Below are 7887 nucleotides of genomic sequence, written 5' to 3'. Positions count from 1 at the left end.
ACACCCACAAAAAACAACAAAACCAAACCAACAACACCAACAAACAACACAAAACAAAAACAACAACAAACTCAACAAACAAACACCACAACACAAACCAACACACACACAACAAAAATCACACAACCACACCCAAAACACACAAAAACACACACACACAAAACATCTCACACCACAAACAACACACCAAATCACCAAACAACACACACACGCAATAACAAACAAAATTAACAAAACAAAACACAAAAAAAACAAACAAAAACAACACTCACAAAAAAATTCAACACACAACATAAACACCAAAAAAAAAACACACAAACAAAAACCAAAAAAAAAAAAAAAAACACAAAAAACCAAAAAAAAATCAAAAAAACACACATAAGAACAAAAGACTCAAAGCGCACAAACACACACACACACAACCAAAAAACAAAAAAAAAAAAAAAATAACAAACTCACACAACACAACTGCAAAACAAAAAAAAACAAAAACCCCAAAACAGCGTCAAACAAACACCCAAACAAACTCACAAACCACACACACAAAACAAACAAAATAAAAAAAACAACACAAAAAAAACAACTCTAACACACTCACACTCAACACTCACACACAACACACACACAAAACACACACACACACTCCACACACACACTATTCACAAACAACATAACACACTCCAACAACGGCGCCACAACACCACACACACACACACACTCACACACACCCCCATCATATTCACCAACACACATATCACCCACACACTCACACGCGCCCACTTTCACACACTACGCGCACACCCACATCACACACACACACACCACACCACACACCACACTCACACACAAACATATTCACAAACACACATAACACACGCACACTCTCACACGCACACACACACACACACACGCACACACACAAACACGCACACACTCACACAACACACATACTTGCATTTGTGGGAGTACTGGAGACTCTCCACCGGTGTGTAATTGTTTTTATACTGTACAAACCTGTATTGTCTCTCTGCCCGACAACCTATTTTCTTGCTACCCCCTAAAGAGAAAACCTACTGGCAGTTTTGGAATTTCATAAAAAACGAACCGTTTTGGTATGTTTTTTTAAGCTTTGTTATAACGGGGATACAGGAATTGTCCTCTTATGTTTTACGTATGTAGTACCCATGTCATTATACACATTTGTGTCCTCATAAACCATATATACCAGTACACACAGACAGGAAACAGGAAGCTGATCTCTCGTGTGTGTGTGTGTGTGTGTGTGTGCAGCGCTGGACTGTAAAGAGCTGAACTCAGACCTGAAGAGCAGCAACACTGTGTCTCTGTCAGAGGATCCGGATGCAGAAGCTCAGGACAGCAGCAGGAAGAAGGTAAGCAGCGCAGGAGGAGCGTGTGTGTGTGTGTGTGTGTGTGTGTGTGTGTGTGTGGTGTTGTGTGTGTGTGGTGTGTAGCTCTGCTCCTCACATCAACTCTGTGTTTCAGATCCTAAACGACGATGTCACTGAGATCTCAGAAGCCACTGAAATCATGGACGCCACCGACGTGTCAGAAGTGTCGAGAGCTGGAGAACAAGAACGAAGTGCGAGTGCTGTTAGATTGACAGACGGAGCTGCAGCTGCTGATCTGACTGAGCGTGACGCCTGTGTTGCTTCATCAGAGTGTGGAAGCGGCTGAAGATGATTGACGCCGAGCAGGCAGCTCATCGGCCTCGTATAAGTATGAAGGAGCCACGACCAACATCCATCCGTACCTGTCAGCCATGGTCAACTACGCTCAGCCCGTCAAATTCCAGAGCTTCGAGTCGCAGAGGGTCCAGTCCAGCGTCCGCAAACGTCACGATCACTACTAGATGAGAATAGTAACAAATCAAACCTTTCAAGTCAGAAACACACTGATACAGTCTGTCACATACAACACGTTTATTCACTGTTTAGGACCAGTGTTGGGGAAAGTTACTTTTAAAGGTTCACTGCATTACAATTTTGCGTTACTCCCCAAAACAGTAGCTAATTATGTTACTTTTTTATGGAAAGAACCGTTACTTTTGAGTTACTTTTTAAATCTGGGCAGGGCTTTGCTTTGTTTGTTTTTAATATAAAAAGTTATTTTTTAATAAATTGTAAAGCCCTTTCAACACCAAAAAGTGAAGTGAATGTGTCCGTCAGGCTGAGGAAGTGTAAATTCATGTCTGTACAGTAGAGGGCGCCGCTCAAACTAATCACATGAAGAATACGACGCAGGAGAAGAAAAGTTCAAGACACTGTTCAGCAATACCTAAAATCAACCACAAATTGAATCTGAATTAAACAGTAATGCGTTTACTTTAGCAGTTCTTAAAAAAAGTTCAACTAATTACGTAACCCATGTTATTTTGTAATGCGTTACCCCCGACACCATTTTGAAGCATTCTTTGATTATTTTTTCAAGTTTTGAAGAAGTAATTGATCAGTCATTATCTACATTTACATTTAGTCATTTTGTAGATGCTTTTATCCAAAGCGACTTACAATTGGGGAAAACATAAAGACATTCTTCTTAAAGAGGCAAACACAGGTAGTGCTCGTAATACCAAGTTTCAGGCATTTGTTCAATAAGTACAAGCTACAAAGGGAAGAAATATAAATAAAATAAAGAATGGTTTTTTTTTTTTTAAGGCAAGTGTAGCATCAAAAGAGAATGAGTTTTCAGCTGTCGCTTGAGAATTGTCAGGGATTCACGTTCCGGATAGGGGTGGGGAAGATCACTTCACCAGCGCAGGAACAGTGAAGGAGAATGTTCTGGAAAGTGATTTTGAGCCTATCTGTGGATGTTACCACGAGCGTCGCTCACGCGGCGGATCTCAGACTTCTGGAGGGGGATGTAACTCGTAGTAGTTGAGTTGGAAGTAGGAGTTGCTGAGCCTGAGGCTGTTCTATATGCAAGCATCAGTGTCTTGAACTTGATGCGAGCCGCAACCGGTAGCCAGTGCAAGGAGATAAAGAGAGGTGTGACATGCACTCTTTTGGGCTCGTTGAAGACCAGGCTTTTTTTTTTGTGCTGCTGCATACTATATATAAATATATTCATGATATATAAGTGTCTGTTGTGTTGTTTCATTTCAGAGAGGAACATCCATCACAACATGTCGTCCTTCAACGAGTCTGTGGGTTTGGGTTATCTGAAGACCAACGCCATTGAGTTTGTGAAGTATCCTTTAACAGCAGCGCACGATTACCCATCAGCCCCCAAACACAGCGGTGCTGATTTAAATGATGCTGAGATCACACTCTAGTCCATGAACACAAGATCCATCCTTCAAACATCACTGCAGTGTGTGTGTGTGAGAGAGAGAGAGAGAGAGAGAGAGTGTGTGTGTGTGTGTATGTGTGTGTAAGAGAGAGAGAGAGAGAGAGAGAGAGAGAGAGTATGTGTGTGTGTGAGAGAGAGAGAGAGAGAGAGAGTGTGTGTGTTGTGAGTGTGTGTGTGTGTGTGTGTTTGAGAGTGTTTGTCTGTTTGAGAGAGAGAGTGTGTGTGTGTGTGTGTGTTTTAGAGAAAGTGTGTGACCAATGATTTAAAAGTTTGGTTATGTGAAGCAAATCCAGAAACAAGGGTCACTTATATTAAGGTCTAATTCTTGCTTATACAAAACCATTAACACTACGACTTTTTAACCTCAATAAAACCCTAATGTGCTGGTTATTATTAGTTAGTAAGGTAGTTAACTTTAGGTACTGTGTGGAGTTAGAGATATAGAATATAGTCATGCAGAATATGTGCTTTATAAGCATTAATAAACAGCCAGGCGGGTTAATAATAGGTATGCTAATAATCAACTTCCTAAAGGGATACTCCACCCCAAAATGAAACTTTTGTCATTAATCACTTTCCCCCCATGTCGTTCCAAACCTGTAAAAGCTCTGTTCGTCTTCAGAACACAATTTAAGATATTTTGAATGAAAACCTGGAGGCCTGTGACTGTCCCATAGACTGCCAAATAAATAACAGTGTCAAGGTCCAGAAAAGATATGAAAGTCGTCATCAGAATACTCCATCTGCCATCAGACGTGCAATCTGTGTTATATGAAGAGACGGGAACACTTTTTGTAAGCAAAAATAACGACTTTATTCAATTCCTTTGTCAACAGTCTCCTCTGTGTCTCTCCATATCACTGTATGCTGAGTATGCTCTTCTGTGTCATCAGCACCACAAGGATGTGCTGTTTCCTTTCAAATCAAAGCTAAATACACGTAGAAACAGTGCATCCTTGTGGTACAGAAGAGCATACAGTGATATGGAGAGACACAGAGGAGACTCATAGCTTTCCTGGACCTTGACATTGTTAATTATTTGTCAGTCTATGGGGACAGTCACAGGCCTCCAGGTTTTCATCCAAAATATCTTAAACTGTGTTCCGAAGACGAACAGAACTTTTACAGGTTTGGAACGACATGGGGGGTAAGTGATTAATGAAACATTTTTCATTTTGGGGTGGCAGTATCCCTTTAATAGTGAGAATTGGTCCCTATACTAAAGTGTTACCAAACAACATATATTAAATATTGTTACAAAAAGGGGAAACACCCTGAAAGTGTATGTAATTAACATCATTATTGTAATTTTAATTATTTCTTTAATCAAAGTCTCTGCTTAGAGGAAACTGCTCAATCGTATAAAAATGACTGAATGTGCTTTGGAAGCTTGTTCTTACACCAGAAGCTCCACTGAAGCGTAATCGTGTCATGATGAGTTTGATAACTAGTAGCTTCTGTTAGTTAGTAGGTTCTGTAGTTTGATGTAGATGTGAGCAGATTTCTTGGAAATGTTTCCTGTTAGTTTGAGTGTTTTAAGAGAGGCTTGCTCTCCGGTGAGATCCCTGCTGTTCAGGGTTAAATATAGCTCCGCCGGGGGTCTGTTTTCCTCAGCCGCGGATGCGCAGCTACAACAAGCGGCAGATGAGCCGCATCTATCCCAAAGGAGGCCGCGTGGACTCCAGCAATTACATGCCTCAGATCTTCTGGAACGCCGGCTGCCAGATGGTGTCTCTGAACTTCCAGACTCCAGGTAGGGCCGGGGCCCGGGGTCCGAGAGCCGCCGGGGCCGTTACTGTACGCACACTGCATTAACACGCATGTACAGGAACGAAATAACATCAGACTGCACTGAGACGCCTGTGTTCTGAAGTAACTGAACTCTGAAAATACAGTGCTGGCTGAAATGATCAGAACACTAGTATTATCAGCAGCTAAAACCGGTTTAAAGTCAGTTATCTCTATCTTCTGCTGTAGTGTGTCAGTAGGAAATATCAGTTAATGTTAATAATGCAGTGAGGTGTTTGTGCTGCACACAGAGAGATGTGATCTGATCATCATCAGTCTGTCTGGAGTCACATGAAGAAACAGAACAAACTGAGACAGACTCAATCCAGAAGAACTGTGTCTCCGAGACGCTTCAAGAGACCTCCTGCAAAGCTCCAGTACTGTGAAAAGTTTGAGGCACTTTTGTAAACATGCTGTAAAATGAGGATGCTGTCAAAAATATATTTTCTTTATCAATTAACTTCTATGAACTAAATGAAATCCTCATTTGGTGGAGCATGCTCTGTGTTTAGAGCAGGTTTTGTCCTCGGTGCACTTGAGCAGAGTTTCTCAGGAGCTTCGCAGGAAGTTTCTTGAAGCGTCTCGGAGACACAGTTCATAAAAGCTAATAATTCAAAGATAATTCATAAAATACAGGATACAAATAAAAATGTCAGATCTTGGATCAGAATCTAGCAGCCCCACAAATGACATATGGACAAAAAAATATTTATTGTGACCATGAATGAAGATTTTTATTATTATTGTTAATACTTTCCCACTATTTAGTTTAATTGTGGTTAGTGGTGAAAAATTAAGAATTTGTTCATATGACTTATTAATTTACTTATTTTATTACATTTTGGTCACATTGTGCTAATTTGTACAATTTATGTTATTTTGCTAATTTTACTAAAATGAGGCCACAGTTTAACTATAACGATAGAATGAATTAAATAGTCATGGGAATAAATTCTCAATTTGTAGGAACAATATTATCTATCTATATATTTACACTGAAAAAAATATATACTTATTTTTTTATTGAAGTGGTTGCAAATAATTAAATTGCAACCACTTACATTAAAAAATGTGAGTAAGTTCAATGAATAATTTTCTCTCTCTCTCTCTCTCTCTATAAAATTTAAAGTATAATTACAAATTTTCCCCTCATGTCATTTGCTGGATTCTGTAAGAATTAATTAGTCAAAGGAATAAATTCTTAATTTGTGGGAAGTAATACTGTATATGTATCTGTCTGTATTGTGTGTGTGTGTATAGATATATTACTTCCCCCCGTTATCCTGGGTCTGTGTAAGAATGACTGTGTTTTAAGCTCTTGTGTAAAGCAGCATGTCTTGTGTTTCAGATCTGGGTATGCAGCTGAATCAGGGGAAGTTCGAGTACAACGGCGCATGCGGGTGAGTGTTTGCTGCGGTCCGGCGTGGATCGTTTACTGCTGCAGCTCATCAATTACAGCGTCACATCGCATTAGCTGCAGCCAGCGGCGGCGCGTCCGCACGGGAACATTAGTGTGAATGAGCGCTGGCTAAACATCAGCCCTCGAACACAGATTCTCATGTACGAGTCCAGCCCGAGGCCTAACACTCGTCTGGGATTACCAGCCCACCAGCGCTAATATCACAGCCCCTTAATGTCCCCTTATTACCCAGCAGCCATGGAATGTGTGTGTGTGTGTGTGTGTGTGTGTGTGTGTGAAGAGACGTGGGATTGTATAATGGAAAGAGCTTGGATCATTAATCTTCTCTTGAACAATTAATCAAAAAAAATAATTAATATCTGGCCTAGAGGCGCAGAGTCAGGAAGCTTGTCTGAGTGGAGGGACGGTGAGGAGCGTTTCTCTGGAGATGCTGCAGTGATTCCTGTGACTCTCTCCTGCAGGTACCTCCTCAAAACCAGACTTCATGCGCCGCGCCGACAGAATGTTCGACCCCTTCTCTGAGACGCCAGTAGATGGAGTGATAGCAGCAACCTGCAGTGTACAGGTGACACACACACACACACACTTACACACACATGCACACACACACACATACAGGCACTCACTCACACAGACTTACACACACATGCACGCACTCACTCACTCACACAGACTTACACATACATGCACATACACACCCCCACACACACACACATGCATGCATGCACACACACATGCACGCACTCACTCACACAGACTTACACATACATGCACATACACACCCACACACACACACACACACATGCGCACACTCACTCACACAGACTTACACACACATGCACATACACACACCCCCACACACACACACATGCATGCATGCACACACACATGCACGCACTCACTCACACAGACTTACACATACATGCACATACACACCCACACACACACACACACACATGCATGCATGCACACACACATGCGCACACTCACTCACACAGACTTACACACACATGCACATACACACCCACACACACACACACACATGCATGCATGCACACACACATGCACACACTCACACAGACTTACACACACATGCACATACACACCCACACACACACACACACACACACACACACACATGTATGCATGCATGCACTCACTCACTCACACAGACTTACACACACATGCACATACACACCCACACACACACACACATGCATGCATGCACACACACATGCACGCACTCACTCACACAGACTTACACACATGCACATACACACACACACACACACATGCATGCACACACACGCACGCATGCACACACACACACACAAGCACACACATGCATGCACACACGCATGCATGCACGC

At 41.8% G+C, this 7887-nt stretch overlaps 1 pseudogene; it reads left to right on the top strand.

The window, feature by feature from the left end:
* Positions 1-1768: 1768 nt before the first annotated feature.
* The window catches only part of LOC122144764, a 21944-nt pseudogene continuing 15825 nt past the window's right edge, over positions 1769-7887 (top strand).

This window comes from Cyprinus carpio, unplaced genomic scaffold (assembly GCF_018340385.1).
Source record: "Cyprinus carpio isolate SPL01 unplaced genomic scaffold, ASM1834038v1 S000006757, whole genome shotgun sequence".
NCBI classification, from domain to species: domain Eukaryota; kingdom Metazoa; phylum Chordata; class Actinopteri; order Cypriniformes; family Cyprinidae; genus Cyprinus; species Cyprinus carpio.
This window is presented reverse-complemented; position numbering and strand designations above follow the sequence as displayed.